The sequence below is a fragment of the Ranitomeya imitator genome, chromosome 3 (assembly GCF_032444005.1).
Source record: "Ranitomeya imitator isolate aRanImi1 chromosome 3, aRanImi1.pri, whole genome shotgun sequence".
In the NCBI taxonomy this organism is placed as follows: domain Eukaryota; kingdom Metazoa; phylum Chordata; class Amphibia; order Anura; family Dendrobatidae; genus Ranitomeya; species Ranitomeya imitator.
This window is the reverse complement of record NC_091284.1, coordinates 735,367,040-735,390,469: the sequence shown is the minus strand read 5'-3', so window position 1 is coordinate 735,390,469 and position 23,430 is coordinate 735,367,040. Positions and strand designations below refer to the sequence as shown.

General features: G+C 41.4%; 1 protein-coding gene across 1 annotated transcript in view; it reads right to left on the bottom strand.

Annotated features, from left to right (window-relative positions):
• The window catches only part of ASIC1 (acid sensing ion channel subunit 1), a 383,845-nt gene extending 361,497 nt beyond the window's left edge, over positions 1–22,348 (bottom strand). The window contains exon 1 of the mRNA XM_069758827.1: positions 21,731–22,348. The gene's annotated coding sequence lies outside the window, so the exon portion shown is untranslated. The remainder of the gene's footprint in view (positions 1–21,730) is intronic.
• Between the last annotated feature and the right edge of the window lie 1,082 nt (positions 22,349–23,430).

Here is a 23,430-nt window from a genome sequence, read left to right as displayed (position 1 = left end):
CGTTTAGATGCTCGCTTGCCTTACACTGCTTTACACTAAATTCAATTAGCAACTAAACCTCCTCCACACACAGCAATATCCCCATTTGAACATATAACCTACAAAAAAGAAAATGGAGCAGATTGCATTAATGGAAATTTGTCATCAGGTTTCTGCTAACACATCTTAGAGCAGCATGTTGTATGTGTTACTTACTGTATTGGATGCTGTAGTTTTGATAAAATAACTGTTTTCTCTGTTGCAGATGTCTGAATGCTGAACTCTGTATAACCCCGCCCACACCACTGATTGGTAGCTTTATGCGTACGCTGTGCATAGGCAGAAAGTTGGCAATCAGTGATAGGGTGTGGTTGGACTACTTGGTAGCAGGTTTACTAGTCCTCTAGTTATAATTTACTACTGATAACATAGAGATTTTAGAACAACTACGCCAAACAGACCTGTAAGCGACACATCGCTGGAATCAGGGTCTGTGCCTTTCATTATGGTGTTTTCAGATTCGAAGCGGCAGAACATCCCCTTCAATAATCATGCACTGATCCTGAGTTACAGACTCAGTCTGGAGCTGTATTCAGAATTCTGTTGGCTTCAGAGCATTATTCTCTCGCCATTTTGGGGGTATGATAATTTAAAAGAAACGTTAACAATCCCGCTACATAATTAAAGAAGATCAGACAAAGGGCTCTGTTCACATGTCCAGTATTAAAAAAAAAAGCATCCATTACAAACGAAGCAAAAAAACAGATATCGTCCCTTTTGATCCATTTCTAATAGACTTTAATGTTAAAAAATCGGATGGAGTGGTCTGTACAAAAAAGGAGTTCAGACGGCGTTTTGTAATCAGGTTAAAAAATTGTTGGAAAGGAGGTGAATGGATAACATTTTATTACTCTTCCATTCCCACGAAAATGACTGGGTCTTGTACTGGGACATTTTATTTCCATTTTTATTATAACAAAGCAGATCTGAAAATAGAAAAAACTAGTAGAGATGTGAACAGAACCTTAAAATGTGTCGGCAAGATGCTGCTGGTGCAATAATGCAGACGGTTATTCACGAGAAGTACGAGGCAGGTACTTACCTATGTATGTATTTTATATGTATAGCACATACAAGGGCGTTACTTATAGTATTAAAGTAATATGCAAGTTCATAAATACGCTGCGACCATTATCAAACAAATATATATATATATATATACAATGGACGCAATCCAACATGGATTTCTCGGCCCCTGTTCATTTCAGGCCTGGGTATGCACATAAAGAGGTGAGTCGTTAGCGTTAGCGACCATCCTGATGGGGTACACCTTGTCAAGGAGGAAAGGCCATTAGGATTTTTTGCTAAAAAAAACAAAATCAGCTAAGTGTATAACTATCGTGGTATTTTTACATTTATTGATTTCAGTGTGCCATAGGGGTTTTACTGTATGTATATAATTATTGAAATTGTAAGTATATATAAAGCACAAAAACATACCGTTTTACATCTAAAACCTTGGATACAAAAATATACTCTGCCATCCAGCACCGGAAATGTCCACTCTGCAAAACACTAGCCATAGTGTGGACTGTTATGACCTGGTGGTTAGGACAATAATGGACCTGGTGGTTAAGAGCACACAGAAAGACCTGATAGTTATTACTAATACAGGACGAGCTCTGGGATGTGGGAGCTCTGCTGACCGCAATCCCTAATCCTATCACACACACTAGAAATAGCCGTGGATTGCTCCTAACGCTCCCTATGCAACTCGTCACAGCCTAAGGAACTAGCTAGCCCTAAAGATAGAAAAATGAAGCCTACCTTGCCTCAGAGAAATTCCCCAAAGGAAAAGGCAGCCCCCCACATATAATGACTGTGAGTTAAGATGAAAATCACAAACACAGAGATTAAATAGATTTAGCAAAGAGAGGCCCGACTTACTGAACAGACAGAGGATAGGAAAGGTAACTTTGCGGTCAGCACAAAAACTGCAAAAACCACGCAGAGGGCGCAAAAAGACCCTCCGCACCGACTCACGGTGCGGAGGCGCCCCTCTGCATCCCAGAGCTTCCAGCAAGCAAGACAAAAATCAAAATAGCAAGCTGGACAGAAAAATAGCAAACAAGAGAAAAACAAACAGGAACTTAGCTTCTGCAGGAGCAGACAGGTCACCAAAACGATCCAGGAGTGAACTAGACCAATACTGGAACATTGACAGGTGGCATGGAGCAATGATCTAAGTGGAGTTAAATAGAGCAGCCAGCTAACGAATTAACCTCGTCACCTGTGGAAGGAAACTCAGAAGCCGCAGCCCCACTCACAACCACCAGAGGAAGCCCATGGACAGAACCAGCCGAAGTACCATTCATGACCACAGGAGGGAGCTTGACAACAGAATTCACAACAGTACCACCCCCTTGAGGAGGGGTCACCGAACCCTCACCAGAGCCCCCAGGCCGATCAGGATGAGCCAAATGAAAGGCACGAACAAGATCGGCAGCATGAACATCAGAGGCAAAAACCCAGGAATTATCTTCCTGACCATAACCCTTCCACTTGACAAGGTACTAGAGTTTCCGTCTCGAAACACGAGAATCCAAAATCTTCTCTACCACATACTCCAACTCCCCCTCGACCAACACCGGGGCAGGAGGATCAATGGAGGGAACCATAGGCGCCACGTATCTCTGCAACAACGACCTATGGAACACATTATGGATGGCAAAAGAAGCTGGAAGGGTCAAACGAAATGACACAGGATTGAGAACCTCAGAAATCTTATACGGACCAATGAAACGAGGCTTAAACTTAGGAGAGAAAACCTTCATAGGAATGTGACGAGATGACAACCAAACCAAATCCCCAACACGAAGTCGGGGACCAACACAACGCCGGCGGTTAGCGAAACGTTGAGCCTTCTCCTGGGACAATGTCAAATTATCCACCACATGAGTCCAAATCTGCTGCAACCTATCCACCACAGTATCTACACCAGGACAGTCCGAAGACTCAACCTGCCCTGAAGAGAAACGAGGATGGAAACCAGAATTGCAGAAAAACGGCGACACCAAAGTAGCCGAGCTGGCCCGATTATTAAGGGCGAACTCAGCCAAAGGCAAAAAGGACACCCAATCATCCTGATCAGCAGAAACAAAGCATCTCAGATATGTTTCCAAAGTCTGATTAGTTCGTTCGGTTTGGCCATTTGTCTGACGATGGAAAGCCGAGGAAAAAGACAAATCAATGCCCATCCTAGCACAAAAGGATCGCCAAAACCTCGAAACAAACTGGGAACCTCTGTCCGAAACGATGTTCTCCGGAATGCCATGTAAACGAACCACATGCTGGAAAAACAATGGCACCAAATCAGAGGAGGAAGGCAATTTAGACAAGGGTACCAAATGGACCATCTTAGAGAAGCGATCACAAACCACCCAAATGACCGACATCTTTTGAGAGACAGGGAGATCCGAAATAAAATCCATAGAAATATGCGTCCAGGGCCTCTTCGGGACCGGCAAGGGCAAAAGCAACCCACTGGCACGAGAACAGCAGGGCTTAGCCGGAGCACAAGTCCCACAGGACTGCACAAAAGAACGCACATCCCGTGACAAAGACGGCCACCAAAAGGATCTAGCCACCAAATCTCTGGTACCAAAGATTCCAGGATGACCAGCCAACACCGAACAATGAACCTCAGAGATAACTCTACTAGTCCATTTATCAGGGACAAACAGTTTCTCCGCTGGGCAACGGTCAGGTCTATCAGCCTGAAATTTTTGCAGCACCCGCCGCAAATCAGGGGAGATGGCAGACAAAATTACCTCCTCTCTGAGAATACCCGCCGGCTCAGGAACACCCGGAGAGTCGGGCACAAAACTCCTTGACAGGGCATCAGCCTTCACATTCTTAGAGCCCGGAAGGTACGAAACCACAAAATCAAAACGGGAGAAAAATAGCGACCAACGAGCCTGTCTAGGATTCAACCGTTTGGCAGACTCAAGATAAGTCAAATTCTTGTGATCCGTCAAGACCACCACGTGATGCTTGGCTCCTTCAAGCCAATGACGCCACTCCTCGAATGCCCACTCCATGGCCAACAACTCTCGATTGCCAACATCATAATTGCGCTCAGCAGGAGAAAACTTCCTAGAAAAGAAGGCACATGGTTTCATCACCGAGCCATCAGAACTTCTTTGCGACAAAATAGCCCCTGCTCCAATCTCAGAAGCATCAACCTCGACCTGAAACGGGAGCGAAACATCTGGCTGGCACAACACAGGGGCAGAAGAAAAACGACGCTTCAACTCCTGAAAAGCTTCCACAGCCGCAGAAGACCAATTGACCACATCAGCACCCTTCTTAGTCAAATCAGTCAACGGTTTAGCAACACTAGAAAAATTACTGATGAAGCGACGATAAAAATTAGCAAAGCCCAGGAACTTTTGCAGACTCTTCACAGATGTCGGCTGAGTCCAATCATAAATGGCCTGGACCTTAACAGGGTCCATCTCGATATTAGAAGGGGAAAAAATGAAACCCAAAAATGAAACCTTCTGAACTCCAAAGAGACACTTTGACCCCTTCACAAACAAAGAATTCGCACGAAGGACCTGGAACACCATTCTGACCTGCTTCACGTGAGACTCCCAATCATCCGAGAAGACCAAAATATCATCCAAATATACAATCAGGAATTTATCCAGGTACTCTCGGAAGATGTCATGCATAAAGGACTGAAATACTGATGGAGCATTGGAAAGCCCGAATGGCATAACCAGGTACTCAAAATGGCCCTCGGGCGTATTAAATGCTGTTTTCCATTTATCGCCCTGTTTAATACGCACAAGATTATACGCCCCTCGAAGATCTATCTTGGTGAACCAACTAGCCCCTTTAATACGAGCAAACAAATCAGACAGCAGCGGCAAAGGATACTGAAACCTGACTGTAATTTAATTAAGAAGGCGGTAATCAATACAAGGTCTCAAAGAACCATCCTTCTTGGCCACAAAAAAGAAGCCTGCTCCTAACGGTGATGACGACGGGCGAATATGACCTTTCTCCAAGGATTCCTTTATATAACTCCGCATAGCGGCGTGTTCTGGCACAGATAAATTGAACAGTCGGCCCTTAGGAAACTTACTACCAGGAATCAAATTAATAGCACAATCACAATCCCTATGAGGAGGTAGGGCACTGGATTTGGGCTCATCAAATACATCTCGGTAATCCGACAAAAACTCCGGGACTTCAGAAGGGGTGGATGACGAAATAGACAGAAATGGAACATCACCATGTACCCCCTGACAACCCCAGCTGGACACAGACATAGATTTCCAATCCAATACTGGATTATGGACTTGTAGCCATGGCAACCCCAAAACGACCACATCATGCAGATTATGCAACACCAACAAGCGATTATCCTCCTGATGTGCAGGAGCCATGCACATGGTCAATTGGGTCCAGTACTGAGGCTTATTCTTGGCCAAAGGCGTAGCATCAATTCCTCTCAATGGAATTGGATACTGCAAGGGCTCCAAGAAAAAACCACAGCGCCTAGCAAACTCCAAGTCCATCAAATTCAGGGCAGCGCCTGAATCCATAAATGCCATAACAGATTAGGATGACAAAGAGCAAATCAGAGTAACGGACAAAAGAAATTTCGACTGTACCGTACCAATGGTGGCAGACCTAGCGAACCGCTTAGTGCGCTTAGGACAATCGGAGATAGCATGAGTGGATTCACCACAGTAAAAACACAGCCCATTCCGACGTCTGTGTTCTTGCTGTTCAGCTCTGGTCAAAGTCCTATCACATTGCATAGGCTCAGGTCTATGCTCAGATAATACCGCCAAATGGTGCACAGCTTTACGCTCACGCAAGCGTCGATCGATCTGAATGGCCAAAGACATAGACTCATTCAGACCAGCAGGCATGGGAAATCCCACCATGACATCCTTAAGGGCTTCAGAGAGACCCTTTCTGAAAATTGCTGCCAGGGCACATTCATTCCACTGAGTGAGTACAGACCACTTCCTAAACTTCTGACAATATATCTCTACCTCATCCTGACCCTGACACAGAGCCAGCAAGATTTTCTCAGCCTGATCCACTGAATTTGGTTCATCATAAAGCAATCCAAGCGCCAGAAAAAACGCATCAACATCACGCAATGCCAGATCTCCTGGCGCAAGGGAAAATGCCCAGTCTTGAGGGTCGCCACGTAACAAAGAAATAATGATTTTCACTTGTTGAACAGGGTCACCTGAGGAGCAAGGTTTCAAAGCAAGAAACAATTTACAATTATTTTTGAAACTCAGAAACTTAGATCTATCCCCAAAAAACAAATCAGGAATTGGAATCCTAGGCTCTGACATCGGATTCTGAACCACAAAATCTTGAATGTTTTGTACCCTTGCAGTGAGATTATCCATCCAAGAGGACAGACCTTGAATGTCCATACACACCTGTATCCTGAACCACCCAGAGATCTAGGGGAAAAGAAAGGCAAAACACAGTGCAAAGAAAAAAAAATGGTCTCAGAACCTCTCTTATCCCTCTATTGAGATGCATTAATACTTTGGGCCACCTGTACTGTTATGACCTGGTGGTTAGGACAATAATGGACCTGGTGGTTAAGAGCACACGGAAAGACCTGATAGTTTTTACTAATACAGGACAAGCTCTGGGACGTGGGAACTCTGCTGACCGCAATCCCTAATCCTATCACACACACTAGAAATAGCCGTGGATTGCTCCTAACGCTCCCTATGCAACTCATCACAGCCTAAGGAACTAGCTAGCCCTAAAGATAGAAAAATAAAGCGTACCTTGCCTCAAAGAAATTCCCCAAAGGAAAAGGCAGCCCCCCACATATAATGACTGTGAGTTAAGATGAAAATCACAAACACAGAGATGAAATAGATTTAGCAAAGAGAGGCCCGACTTACTGAACAGACAGAGGATAGGAAAGGTAACTTTGCGGTCAGCACAAAAACTACAAAAACCACGCAGAGGGCGCAAAAAGACCCTCCGCACCGACTCACGGTGCGGAGGCGCCCCTCTGCATCCCAGAGCTTCCAGCAAGCAAGACAAAAATCAAAATAGCAAGCTGGACAGAAAAATAGCAAACAAGAGAAAAACAAACAGGAACTTAGCTTCTGCAGGAGCAGACAGGTCACCAAAAGATCCAGGAGTGAACTAGACCAATACTGGAACATTGACAGGTGGCATGGAGCAATGATCTAAGTGGAGTTAAATAGAGCAGCCAGCTAACGAATTAACCTCGTCACCTGTGGAAGGAAACTCAGAAGCCGCAGCCCCACTCACAACCACCAGAGGAAGCCCATGGACAGAACCAGCCGAAGTACCATTCATGACCACAGGAGGGAGCTTGACAACAGAATTCACAACAGTGGACCCACCTCAGCAAGTGATTGGATGAATACGAACTGTAACCGGGTCTACCAAGCTGGGGTACCTTTTTCAGTACCACCCCGTGTTTCAGGAGGTCCACTCTGCTTTGGCTGGAGTCTGAATGAAGGACGCTGGCTGGAATTCCTTGATTACATGGGCGCATATAAAATCTCACTGCTTCTCCACGTATTTCCAGTCTGACAACACTTTATTCACAGGACACAGAATATATCACACAGTTACAGAGGGCAGGCCAATAGAAAAGCGGCAGGCCAGACATACATTACAATAGCCGCAGGGGGCCGGAGCCTGCCGATATTTACTGTGGGAATTACAAAGGTGGGGGGAGGACAGAAGGGGAACATCTTGTCCCCTCTGCCCAGGGGCGCAGCCTGTGGGCTGATGCATCTCACATGGAACCTATTATAGATACATATAACTGCACAACATATTATGGGTGCTGAGTGGTTCCGTAACACGTAACACACACTAACTGCCATTTCTGGTCTGAGTCCTTGTAGAAATAATTTGTACCCACTGGACCAACCCTCTAAGCTACCTTGATTTTGGACATTACTTACAGGTGATTGGTAAACTGTCGGGATTGTGAAGAATGCATCCATCAGTGGCTGTTGATAGGATGATAATGTCACATGACCACCTAAAAACATAGTGCAGGCATCACTGGAACAAGCCCCTGCCGGTCAGTCACAAGATTATATGTTTTTTTTTATTTTATCTGGGGTACAGCATTTAAAAAGGGCTGTCCAACAGTGGACCCCAGTTTAATAGCATACCTTGCAGAGTTCATAGAGGAAGTCACCAAGTATTTCACAAACCACAAATGGCATAAAAGATTGCTTTATCATAGACTATCATTAAATTCTTACTATCACCCTAGCCAATGAAGAGTGGCACAGCAGGGACCTGTTTTACCTGTAACTGTGGCTCCTATGAATGCTTATTTAACAGTAAAAAAAACCATGTTCCTCAGAGATCTTTTATAATCTCTCAGAGATCAAGTGATGTAAAAATTAAAAATATTTATAAAACATATGTTATTACTTTCATAATGCGTAATAAAAAAATACAGTAGTTCCCAATACAATACATACTTACAATGTGTCACCAATTTTCTAAATAAATATTTTTCTAAAGGTGCAATTGACATGAAATTATCATCAGATATCTGTAACAAGCCATCCAATCCACACAGGTAAAGAAGTCAAACCATAGATGTCCAGAAATGACACAGGGAAACGTATTGAACACTCTGAAATGTATTTCATTCTTAGTATGAAAGCCTTTGTTGGTTCTGACAGCATGAAGAAGCCTCCAGTATAGAGAAACTAGTCGCATGCATTGCTCAGGAGTGATTTTGGCCCATGCTTCCACACAAACACTCTTCGAATCCTGAAGGTTCGGTGGGCTCGTTCTATGAACTCTGAGCTTTGGTTCCTTCCATAAATGTCCTAATGGATTCAGGTCAGGTGATTGGCTGGGCCATTCTAGTAGCTTTATTTTCTTTGAAACCAATTGACAGCTTTTTTGGCTGTGTGTTTGTGATCACTGTCTTGCTGACATGTCCACCATCATTTCATCTTCATCATCCTGCTGGATGGCAGATTTTTATTCAGAATGGTATATTTGTCCATTCATCCTTCCTTCATTTACTGGTATGTGAAGTTTTCCAGTGCCATATGCTGAAAAGCAGCCCCACACCATGATATCCCCACCTCCAAACTTCACTGTTGGTATGGTGTTTTTTTGGGTGATATGCAGTGCCTTTTGTCCTCCAAACGTGGTGTATATAGTGGCATCCAAAGAGCTCAATTTTGGTCTCTGACCAGACTATATTTTCTCAGTATTTGACAATCTTGTCTAAATGTTGTTGAGCTAACTTTAAATGCACTTGAACATGCTTTGCATTCAGAAATGGAGTTTTGTGTGGTGAGTGTACATACAAGCCATTAAGGTTGTATGCATGACTTATAGTTTTCTTGAAAACAATTGCACCTGCTAATTCCAGGTCTTTCTATAGCTCTGTGTAGGTGATCCTTGGCTCTTGGACAACTCTCCTGATAATTCTTTTTACTCGTTTGTCTGAAAAATTGCAGGAAGCCCCTGATCATGACCGGTTTATAGCTTTTTCCACTTGCGGATCATGGCCCCAACAGTGCCCACTGAAATGTTCAGTAGTTTTTAAATTTTTCTGCAACCAATGCCATCAGTATGTTTTGCAACAGTAAGGTTGCAAAGGTCTTGAGATTGCTCACTGGTTTTACCCATCATGAGATGTTTCTTGTGTGGCACTTTAGTAATGAGATGCCTTTTTATAAGCCATCAGTCATCAGTTGAACCAGCTGATATTATGTTTCACTAAGAGGCAGGATTGCTTTCTAATTACTGATCAATTTCAGCTGATGTCATGACTTTCCATGGCTTTTTGCAGCTCTCTTCATGTGTTTAATACTGTTTTCCTGTGTCATTTCTCATTACTACACAACTTACTTTATGGACATCTATGATTTGATTTCCTTGCCTGTGTGAATTGGATGTGTTGTTACTGACATCTGATTATAATTTCATGCCAATAGTACCTTTAGAAATATATTTACTTAGAAAATTGGTGATGTGTCCAATACTTATTTCATCCACTGTATAACAAAAAAAAAAATACACGTATTAGGTATCAAAATGACTGTAATAACCTGACACTTCATTCAATAGCTTGTTTAGTGTAAAATGTCAAAAGTAAAAGTATAAATAATAACAAAAAATAAAAAAATGATTTTTTGTTATATTTGCATTGCAAATAAATATTTTCTAAACTACACAGTAATTTATATATATCTAAAAACAACTCTAAAATATTACAATTTATTTAAACTAATATGCCAAAAAGAACCCCAGAAGCAGAAAAAGAATAATGTTAGTTGGGGTCTGAGGTTGAGGACTTTGTGGCTATCTTTCTATTCATCAAGAGTGACTATTGATTTCCTTGCATATTTATGAGTTTTGGCTTTATTATGAATAATTAACTTTATTATATTAGAACAATACTTTGTCCTTGTTCATGCATTTGTCCTGAGCTTATTATGCCATTTTTTGGTTATTTTTTTACTTTTATAGATCACGATGTTTTAACTTTACATCAGCATCTAAATTCATCATTTTTAATCGTCGTGTATTTGTTATAAAATTGGTAATTGATACATTGTTTAAGAATATTGGAATTTACTCATTATGACTCATAATTTAATATTACAATTTACTCTGCATAAAACAAAGCCACATCAATGTAAAAAATATGCCTGCTAAAACAAAAAAAAAACAAAAAAAAGAAAAAAAAAATGACTGGTCATCAAGGCCCAGTCAGGCCTAGTTACCGAGAGGTTAAATGACTTCAGACATCCCAGAGACTCATGTTTTAGGTAGTCTGGTGAATTGTAAAAATAAGATGTAGTCTAAGGCCGGTTTCACACATCAGTGGCTCCGGTACCCCCCCCCCCCCCCGCTGTTAATAAAATACTCACCTGGCTCCCTGGCAGCGTCCTGACCTCGCCGCAGCTTCTCCTGTATGAGCGGTCACGTGGTGCCGCCGATTACAGTCATGAATATGCGTCTCCACCTCCCATAGGGAAGATATGAATGGCGGCTTCAGCACCAGATGCAGGGGACAGCGCTTATCTCTAGCGCTGTCTCCTGCACGCTCCGTGTGTTACCCAGTTGGCACACGGCTGCCGCACGTGTGCCACACGGATAGCCTACGTGAGCTCACGGACACGGATAATTCCGGTACCGATTTTTCCGGTACCGAAATTAACTGGACGTGTGAGACTGGCCTAAGGCAGACACAGAATAAAAATTTTTGTAGCAATTTTTGTGAAACTTTAGTCTTCTTTTGGTCATTTTTCCCTCCTCATCTGTCTTCTATGTAAAGAATTCATATTCCACGGCAGCCAAAGATTGTTATTCAAATCCATAATAAGAAATAAGCCATAAATACACAGTAATGCGCACCTTGTGACAAATGAACATTTCTCCGTGACAAGAACTAATGCAAAATAGCCTACAAGACAACGACATCAACAAGAAGATGAGGACAAGAGATTGGAGATCGCATCTCTCCTCACAGTCTTGTGAGTCAGATAATAAATGCAAGTCTGTGAATATCTCTAGAGAAACATCTGAGCTCTTCACCAGTTGAACGTATTCGCAGATGTGTGTGGCTTATAGTAAATTGCTCCTATACTGCACATATTTGCAATTGTGTCTTAAGACGCTGTGTGCTGCACAATGCTGCATAAGGATAATCTTACAAAAAGGAAACCATAACCCTATGCGTTTGGTTATCACTAGATGAGGGAGATTGTTCTATGCTGGTGCTCCATACAAGTTCAGAGTGCTACCTCTACCTGCACCAGCACATCTACAGGATGTACAGTGTAAACAAAAAGTCTACACACCCCTCTTAAAATGCTGAGTTTAAGTCATTAAAATAAAATAACACCAAGAAGAATCATTTCAGAACTTTTTCCACCTTTAATGTCACCCACCTTTTAGATAAATCCATTCAGAAACAAAGTGAAATCATTTGCGGGTGAAGAAAAATATCAAAACTAAAATAATATGGTTGCATAAATGTGAACACCCTCTCATAATTGGAGAGGTAGTTATGTTCAGAATTAGCCAATCACATTTGTTCTCATGTTAAATTGTAGTTAGCACACAGCTGTCATCCTTCACAGTGATTCTGATTAACCCCATATAACGCTTAACTGTTCTAGTAGGATTTTCCTGGCATCTTTTTAGCTGTATTTTACTGGAGAAGCCATGATCCATAAACAGCTTACAACACAGCAAAGCGATCTCATTGTTGAAAGTTATCAATCAGGAAAACGGCACAAAACAATTTCCAAGGCATCAGCTATACTACGGAACGCTGTGAAGATGATCATCAAGAAGTGGCTTAAATTTAGTACAACGCTGACATTATCAGGAACTGGACGTCTCTCCAATTGTTTGGGAGGATGCCAATGGACCTGCAGCAACACTAAAGGAGCTGCAGCAATTACTGATTGTGTACTGCATGTGACAACAATCTCCTGTATTCTTAAGATGTCTGGATTGTGGGGTAAAGTAGCAAGCCAGAAGCCTTATCTTACAAAGAAAAACATCCAGATCCACCTATGTTTTACCAAAACTTACATGAAGTTTACAAAAAGCATATGGGAAAACATGTTATGGTGTGATGAGACCAAAGTTGAACTTTTTGGCCATAACTTCAAAGGGCACGTTTGGCATAAAGCCAACATTAAGCATCACCATAAGAACAATTTAGAATGAGGAGATCCAGCTGAACACATTTCAAACACCATGTGTTCTTAGACTCAGAAACCGAGTCTAAGAACACATGGTGTTCGAAACGCATTCAGGTCCTCTCCGGGCAATCTTCCTCCGGTGATTCCAGCTAGGCATACCGGCTCCGGTGTACATAGCAGTCATGTTACTATTTTAAATTGGATAGAAATAAAGCATCTGGATTTTACTTCTTGAAGCTGGATCTCCTCATTCTAAAGTGCTCTTCACAGCGTCTGGCATAGACTGCATTGCACTGGAAATGTTTAGTAACATAGTAACATAGTTAGTAAGGCCGAAAAAAGACATTTGTCCATCCAGTTCAGCCTATATTTCATCATAATAAATCCCCAGATCTACGTCCTTCTACAGAACCTAATAATTGTATGATACAATATTGTTCTGCTCCAGGAAGACATCCAGGCCTCTCTTGAACCCCTCGACTGAGTTCGCCATCACCACCTCCTCAGGCAAGCAATGCCAGATTCTCACTGCCCTAACAGTAAAGAATCCTCTTCTATGTTGGTGGAAAAACCTTCTCTCCTCCAGACGCAAAGAATGCCCCCTTGTGCCCGTCACCTTCCTTGGTATAAACAGATCCTCAGCGAGATATTTGTATTGTCCCCTTATATACTTATACATGGTTATTAGATCGCCCCTCAGTCGTCTTTTTTCTAGACTAAATAATCCTAATTTCGCTAATCTATCTGGGTATTGTAGTTCTAGGGGTGAGCTGAATTATTCCCTCTTTTTTTCATGTATCACCAAAAGAACACCATACCCACAGTGAATTATGGGGGAGGTATTATTATGTTTTGGGGCTGTTTTTTTGCCAGCTGGGATTATGGCTTTAATCATGGTGTAGGGGATAAAGTTACAAATATCAATCAATTTTGCAACAAAACCTTCAGTCCTTGCTTAAAAAGTGGATGAGAAGAAGAATTCCCTGGAAAAGTTGTGGAATGATTTTTCTTGGTATGATTCCTTTACATGACAACATACTGTCATTTTAATAGGGGTGTGTAGACATTTTACATTCACTATAGGTCTGGTTGATGAATTTAAAAGCAATGCCAAGTTGAAAGTTAATAAATATAACGTAAATCACACATGATACGACACTTAACCCCTGCCTACCTCTAGGACTCATTCAGTCATCAGTGAGTTTTCTCATAAGTCAAAAAATGGAACTTTGTTTGTGTTTTGGATAAAAGTTCCACCAGTGTGTCAGTTTTTACCATCAGTGTTTTATCGGGGATTTTCTCGTATGAAAAAATAAACTGAAAAGCTTCTCTGATCCAACACAATGTTAATCACAGACAGTACACTAATGACATCCATCGGCTGTTTGTGATTTTTCACAGACCCGAAGACTTGTATGGGCAACTTGGATCCAAGACTCATCTTAAAAACAGACAAGTCTGTGATTTTTTTGGTTGGCTAAAAAAGCACATGTGAATAGATCTATAGAACACACGATTCATGGATGTCTGACTGACACGGATAGAAACATAGCCATTAGAGCTTATGTTGTTATTCACATGGCCGTGTTATTTTCAGACTGAGTGGTCCGCCAAACATCACTGAGACATGTCTGTTTTAATCCAAGTTACGACTCAAAATTAGCCATACAAGTCGATTTGTCAATGAAAATCAGGAACAGAGAATGAATGCCATTAATGTACAATCCGTGTGCAAATTTGTTTTTCATCAGTAAAAAACACTAATGGTTACTCGGATCCAAAACACTGATGAATAATGTTCCATATTTTTAGACTTTTAGACAAGAAAAATCGCGGAAGTCGTAATGAAGCCTTACAGAAATTGTCGGTTGGCCAGAAAAATGTTGTAGTATATAATTAGACATTCCTCTCAAATCCCTAATGATTTAAGACAAATAATTCCACTTCATTATCTTTAAAACGGACATCTCACCCCCTTTATTTCTTTTGGAAATGTATAAATAATTTGACAAATGGATTTTACCATTACACTTGCCATCGGGACATGTCCCTACACAGTCTTTTTTGACCCATTGTAAGACAGACCTGTTAACGAGGATCATATTATTGCTCAGTTGTCAATTTAGTTATACATTTCCAGGAGGAATAACAGAAGGAGAGTACAGGGCAAAGTTCCATAGGAATATAGGAAGGCAAGACATGTCAGGAGAGCAGCAGATCCTCGTCAGATGGCATTTTGCTTTTCCCAGCTGTGAGTTTGCAGTGAATACGGTGGTGATATTACTACTTATTACAGATTCAACATATTTTTGGAGTAATTATTTTGACATCATGGATACTTGTTTTCATGAATATCCTTTTTCACACTGGGTAAATTATTGCTGCCATCTACATGATGAGTTGGATTTTTTTGTTCAGCATTTATTCCTTACGATTTTTTTTTTGTCTTGTTAACCTCTTCAGAAGTGTCTCATCCTGGATCCATAATATTTTTAGATTTATGCTGATGTAGCTGTATGTGCGCTTGTTGTTTTTTGTGGGATGAGTTGTATCTATCAGTTTGGAGTATGTATAACTTATAATCCAACTTTTTATTAATTCTTTATTCAGAAAAAGAGAAAAAGAAACAGCAATTCTGGTGCTGTTTTTGACGGTTTCAATTCTATATTATCTATGTGCTGCACAAATAAAGTGGTAAAAGGAACCTGTCATGTGCTTTTTAGCATGTAAACTATCCCTAGTGTGTCGGTAGTGATGCAATATGCATCACTAACATGTTTTTTTCATTAAAAATGGTGGTCTAATAATGTGCAAACAGCACTTTATATAGTTATATTGTACCTGCTCACGGTTGTCGAGGCCCACACAATTTACGCCAACGTCACTCAAATCCACTTTGAAAATGCCTGCTCTTGCTCAGTGTATCATAAATGTGAGCTTGCACAGTCAGGATCTGGGAGCCGCGCATGCGCCGTGACGAGCTGCTCCCCGCGCGTGCTCTCTGAAGCTGTGTACTACCCAGATTTACTGACTGTGCTGCCAAAGATGCTTGTCACAAAGCAAGCGTGGGAAGCCGCTAATCATGGCGCACGCATGGCTCCCCGATCAAGACTGCGCAAGCGCACATGCACGATTGACATATCTCCCGACAATCAGTTGGCTGGGATTTCCACACACGTTAGATTGTCATCTGAACCCGTTGACATCGGCTAGGGCATCTGATAAAAGTTAAAAGAAAAATAGTTTTAAAAATATAAAGAAATAAAAGAATATAAAAGTTCAAATCAAATCACCTGCCTTTCGCCACATTCAAAATAAAACAATTAAAAAAAAAAATCAAACATACACATATTTGGTATCGCCGCGGTCAGAATCACCCGATCTATCAATATAAAAAAGGATTAACCTGATCGCTGAACAGCATAGCGGGAAAAAAATCGAAACGCCAGAATTACATACATAAAACATATGCACTGCAATGTCAAAACAACTTGCTGTGTTTATGTTCTGTCTTTTTTAACTTCTTTTAATATGAAAGCTGTGAAGACCCTAAAAGAAATGACCGGACCATTCTTCTGATGGCTTTCAGCTCACTACTTTAAAGACACATAAAAAAATGTCAGGGTCAAAGTACCTGATAAAACCACCAAAAAGATGCCAAGCAGACATTACAGGAAAAATACTTCTGATGTTTTCTTGAAGCATCTTCCTCTGTGCAAATAAATACAGCACCTTACAGTTCACATCCAGCAAAGTGGATGGGATTTATAGAAATCTCATGTACTCTGTGGTTGTTTTATAACACTGACCTCTGCTCCATGTCAACTTATTTTGCACACTGAGTTTTATGGGAGGGTTTTCTCCATACAATTACTTTAGATGCAGAAAATCATCAGGTAAAATACGCATATGCATTTTTAGTGCTTTTCCGCTACAGAAATACATTAAAAACACGTGTAATCCACACATGACTGTATCAATAAAATTTTGTGAAGTCAAAAACCATGAAGTATCAAAAACAAAAAAGAGACAAAATTCGCAGTATCCAAAACTTGATCAAATGCATGTAAAAAATCCCAAGTAACATAATTTACCTAATAGATAATAGGCTCCCTTGCGTTTTATTGATCCATAGCATCACCATTTTTCAATATCTGGGGCTGGGTGAGGGCCAATTTTTTGCGCGCTGTTCAGATGTGTTTATTGATACCATTTTGGTGCAGATACAGTGTTTGATCACCTGTTGTTGCATTTTAGTGCAGTGTTGCGGAGACCAAAAAAACGTAATTCTGGTGTCTTTACTTTTTTTCTCCCTACACTGTTTACCGATCTGATTAATTCTTTTTATACATTGATAGATCGTGTGATTCTGAACGCGGCGATGCCAAATATGTGTATTTTTTTTTAAATTGTTTTATTTTGAATGGGGCAAATGGGGTGCGATTTGGGAGACTTTAAGCTGAGATCATTCGATCGCTTGTGCTACACAGAGCAGGTGCTTCATGATCGTGTTGAATGCCACTGTCAGAGATTGACAGCGACATTTAGCAGCCATGGGTGGATAACGATTCCACCCACGGCTGTTAGGGGCACATGTCAGCTGTTGAAATCAGCTGATATGTGCTGGAAAAGATGGTGGCTCAGTGCTGGAGCCCACATCAAAGGGAGAGACACAGCATGTGCCGTACATGTATAGCGCATGTCATGAAGGGGTTAATTGGTCATTGTTGCTTCAACAATCTTTGCATAAATCAACAGTAAAAAACATTGTGATATATCTTATCATAAAAATATTCTTTTTCCACTTATGAGCCACTTATCTCCCCCAGCTGACACAGGTGATGTTAGTAGTAGTATATATAGGTATGAGTAGTAACTGTAGCTAGTGGTAATAGTAATAGTAGATAAGTGGTTTTAGTAGTAGTAGTAGCTATAGCAGGAGCTATAATAACATTACTATTAGTAATGAGCTATATATAATATTAGTAGCACCTATATGTGATATAAGTAGTAGCACCTGTAGGTAACACCAGTAGTAGCTGTAGGTAATATTAGTAGTTACAACTATAAGTAATACCAGAAGTAGCTATAGCAGTAGTGTGTATAAGTGATATTAGTAGTAGAAGTTGCAGGTAACCGTTGTAGATAGCTATAGATCAAGTTGTGACAGAATAATTAATATTAGTAGTCGTAGCTGTATTATAGTAGCTATAATGTTAGTAGTAGATGTTACATGATAGTAAGAGTAGCTATAAGGCTGGGCGCACACCACGTTTTAGCCACACATCAGTGGCAATATCAAGGCTTCTGTTGGAAGCTCTGAAAAACAAGATTCCGGAGTATCCACTTATGGGGCCAATGGTTTTTAAAGAGAACCTGACAGCGGATACATGCTGCAAACACCACGTATCAGACACTGACTGCATGATTTCAGCCAGGTGTGTTTGAAATGCTGCCAAAGACAAAGCCGCGCGAACAGTGAACTAGTCAGACAGGCGGGTCCCCGGCGGCTTCTCGCTGCCTTGTAGTAATCCCTACTACCCTACCCCCCGAGGAAGCCATCAGCGCGAAACGTGCGTTGGGGTTCTTGACAGCGTACACATCTTCTCCATGTACTATATTTGGCACTTTCTGTAGGCATGTGGCACTTTATTTAGACTGATTTAAGGTCAGGCACATGTAATTTTGTCCTTTGACTCTGAGCATCACAGGTACCATACTCCCTATTGAACTTAGGCCAGTTTTGCATGCACTGTTCATTCGGGTAATCACGCCTGTGTCTCCCTGATTTAGTTTATAGTGCCTCTGTATTATTATCAGTACCCACACCTCTGATTGTGCCGCCCTGGTGCAATGCCATCTTTGGCAACACGTGGTTTTTAGGTGCGTCGTTTTTGTCATTGTGTCATCACCATTCTTTCTTTCCAAACACGTAATTTTTTACTTGTTTTGTCTATATTTGTTCAATAAAAGTTTGCATTTTTATAATTAAGTTCACAGTTTCTGATTTTTGAGACGTTCTGCTCCACGGGTCTCTGTAGGATCTATTTATAATGGGAGTTGTCCTGTGCTTATTTTGTACTCCAGCACTTTTTCTGTATGGGGAATAATTGTATGTGTTCTGGAGATGTCGGTTTGTGTTAAACTCGTAGTAACCCCTGTAGCACCCAGTCTATCCCAATACATGCATCCAGGGAGAGACCTGTCACATAAGGAAAGCAGGAGGGGAGAAGCCGCCAGGGACCGCCTGTCTGACCAGTATCCTGTGTGGCTTGGTCTCCAGCAAATTTAAGTTATGTTTTTCTCTGAAACGCCTTAGCTAAATTAGTAGTAGTAGATACAAGTAGTAGTACTGACGGGAAGTATAAGAAGTAGTAGGAGATATATGGTATGTAATGTTAGTAGTAGATCTAATATGTATTATTACCAGCAGTAGCTATACGTAATAATAGCAGTGGGTATTATATGTAATTGTAGCAAATCTAGCAATTAGTACTAGTTATAGGTAATATTAGTGGTAATAGCTATAAGTAACATTAGCAGTATATACTACATGTCATATTATTAATGAAGCTATATTGAATATATGCAGTATGAGTAGTAGTATCTGTAAGTACTGTAATATAACTAGTAACTATAGGTAATATTAGTGATAACTATAGGTAATATTGGTAGTAATAGCTATAAGTAACACCAGCAGTATATATTACATGGCATATTATTGATAATGGTATATGGAATATATATAGTATCTGTACGTACTCTAATATAACTAGTAACTATAGGTAATGTTAGTAGTATATGTTATATATAGCATTAGCAGCAGTAGATATAACTGGTAATCTTAGTATTAGTAGCTATAAGGAACAGTAGTAGTAACTAAGTGTTAGTAATGCTAATAAGAAGTCTTGGTACATTGCCTGCGATATTAGTACTGATACAATAAATACAGAGTGGTGAAAGAATAAGTGAGAAATAAGAAGTGCTGACTAAGCAGCCTCCATAGTGACCCGCGTGGTTTGTGGGGCCGCCAGCCCATGATATATGGCTCTGTGCAATGAGTAAGAACACTTTAATCTCTGTCTAAAGAATTTCCATATTTATTTTCTCTGATTCAAGTATCCATATTTATCCCCTGTGAGCTGTGTAATGTATTCTCTCTGTTATCAGCCATTCAGGCTGCAGTAAGACTGGCTGTGGTGCTCTTCAATGGATTTAATGCCTGAAAATCTAAAAATGTTTTTGTGGTCACCATGTTATCTCCCTTCTCCTCGTCATTTCTGTGCAGTAACTCTTCACTTCTGTGACGTGCCAGCTTCAGCTTTACGGTTCCCTTAATTGTCGCTGTAATTGAAGTGTAGTGACCATGTGGCGCAGCGCGAATGGCAGCACTTAAAGGCATGGGTTTTGTGAGGTATTTTTCATGATCGTTTCTAAAGTCCTGTCATTTATCGCTGGACAACTGATCAGCTCCAGTTAGAGCCACACATGGCGGGGAATGCTGACCCAGCCTGCCCACACAACACTACATGGAAGTGGCTAAAGACTCCCACAGTGACAGTGAATAGTCCAGGATAAAGGCTCACTTCACTGTGTGACCCCAACAAAGCACTGCAGATGAAGGAGGCAGCTTGTGTGGCGGCAGTGCTGGGTGCACACATGTAGCAGAGCTGAGTTTACTTCTTGTATCGTCATATTAGTGTCAGGGTAGTAGGTTTATATTTCTATCATACAGCTTAATGGAAACCCACAGAGAACAGTGTAACGTAATTATACAATATGGCAAACTCAGCTCCGCTACACCCGTACATAAACATATCCCTATGTAAGAAACAGGTTGACAAATAGCTATTTATTCCTTATAGATCTATTTTACCAGTTTCTATTGCTGAATTTGATGTAATAGCTGTCACCTATAAATGGCTAATTTTAATAATAATAATAATAATAATAATAATAATATATTACAAGAACTTCCATACAATACAATTTGCACAGTAGTATATAAGCAATATACGGAACCGTTTTATATACACATTTTTATAGAGAGAGCAATAGATATTATATATATTAATATATAAATATTTTGTATTTATTTAATACAGTCACTTAGTTATTAGTGTCATACAGATAATCATTTTATACATGAATAAACCTTGTTATAACACAGCTGAAAAAGTGATATCCAAGAAAGAAGAATAGAGACGCACATGCAGAACAGGTGCATATAAGACATAATTGCACATTAATAGCTCTAAGTACATAGGAATTAAGAAGGGACGGACACAGATACAGAACCATGAGTGAGTGGTACAGCGTACAGGCACGGGCAGCCTGGACATGCCAGGAAAGGAAATAGCACTGATGTGGATGGGACGTCTCCCCTTCATGAGTGACTTAGCTGCTACCCTCCTGTATGCACTGGCACACCTACCCGTATCTACATAAAAAAAACCCTCAGGTACCACCTTAAATTTTTAATTTTCCCAATACAGCCGATAGCAACCCCCCCCCCATATTACTCAATGCATGATGCATATGCATGAAAGACTTTGGACTATGTGATCATAGACATCCACAATGTGATCAGCGCTCTACATGAGATGCCGGTAACAGCTAAGTAAAATAAAAGAGAAGCCAACTACCCACATCGCATCTAAATGACTATTAATAAGCCAGGACCCTGGATGCAGACGCATGACTGAGCCCTATACAGTGACACAACTCGGAGCACAACAATCTGCCCCAACACCATAATGTAGATGTGGACGTAGAGCCGGATGATGAGTGTGTGTGATGGGGAGGCTACAGAGCCGGCTGCATGTCACCTATGGCTCACTCACATAGACACATGCAGATGTTGGAGCTGTAGACCATGTATGCATGCACAGTATGGATGATGCACGTTGAGGATGAGGAGGCTGACATGCTGGGAGAGGGCGATCAATGCTGATCATACATGCATTGTGTGCTAGACATTAGAGCACAGCAGCACTCACCTGCAGGCAGGGCCAGTCTGATCACACTCTGCACTGAGGAGACAGATCGCACATAGCAGCACTCCCCCCGCACCGCAGAGACAACACACAGGACCCCCACACCTTACCGCAGACTCACACACACAACACCCTGCTGCAGGCGCTCACACACACGCAGGCTGCAAGGCACAAAGGCAGAGATGTCCCTGTCAGCCCCTCAGTCACAGTGTGCCAGTGTGAGGCGAAGAAATGCTCCGTCCCTGCGCTACGCCTGTGTGGATATGTCTGTCCCCTCTGTGTGTGTTGCATGCGTCTATCTCCTCATTACTGGGATGTGAGTGTGTGTGACCAGCTCCCTTCCCCCAAAACCAGCTGCTTCCCAATAGCAGCAAGAAGCCGCCACTGTTTAGGACCAATATAGGAGAGATTAACCCCTTCCGGCCTGAGCCTAATCACACAGCACCGGTTCCCGTCATCCGTATCCCCTCACATGAGAGACCCGCACACCAGCATCTCCGTCATCCAAGCCCGTACACGGAGACCTGCCCAGCAACACTTCAGTCATTCATACTCCCAGCTGCAAGAAGCCGCTTCTGTCATTCACACTTCGGTATGGTGGGGTGTACCCATACAGATGTCATCACGGTCCGGCGGAAGATGAGCGGTCATAGAGATAATTACTGCAAAGAAGGCAGCACGATCCGATCTGACGAATGATCTGACATTGCGTAGTGATCACAGCTATTGGTTTAATTGCAACGTGTTAGTGGTGATCAATGGGAAGACTCCTTCATAGGGAACATTCTATATGGCTTCTATAAGTGGGCAACCCAGACAGGATGAATTATCGGGACTGATTGGGAGAATAATCACAGCCTACGTCATAACTCGCATATGGTGCTCGTCACATGCTTCAGGACTACTTCTATGGAAACATATAGTATTATTCCTACTTTTAAACTCCACAGACATCACACAACTTCATTGTGCTCACTGCCAAAACTATTAGGACCTGTGCGTACTCTCTCTGGTTCACATGGAATTTTTTTAGGTCGATAAGCAGGAAACTTCTTTAGAGTCTGTGCACACAAAGTTTTTGGAGCATAAACTGAGCAAAACCTAAGTTTTTGACTAGTTTTCAGTTTTCAAGGAGGATTTTGAGATTTTGCGCTCAGTTTCTGCTCCAAAACCTACTCAAAAAACTCTGTCAGCATACACGGCGTCTTTTAGGCACTGGTGCAGCCATCGAGTTTTCCCAGGCACAACTGTCAAGCAAATAGTTTTCTGAAGCATCTTCGCCGCCACCGCCAGCATCTTTTAAGCCCAGTTCACCCTTACAGTATTTGGCCAGTATTTCACCTCAGTATTTGTAAGACAAAACCAGGAATGGGTGAAAAATGTAGAAGTGGTGACATGCTTCTATTAGGCCATGTTCACACATTCAGTATTTGGTCAGTATTTTATCTCAGTATTTGTAAGCCAAACTAAGCAGTGGGTGAAAAATGCAGAAGAGGTGATGTGTTTCTATTAGGCTATGTTCACATGTTGAGTATTTGATCAATATTTTACCTCAGTATTTGTAAGCCAAAACCAGGGGTGAAACAATCAGAGAAAAGTATTATAGAAACACGTCACCACTTCTGCATTTTTCACCCAGTTTGGCTTAAAAATACTGAGGTAAAATACTGACTAAATACTGAACACGGCCTTTAGGCCGGTTT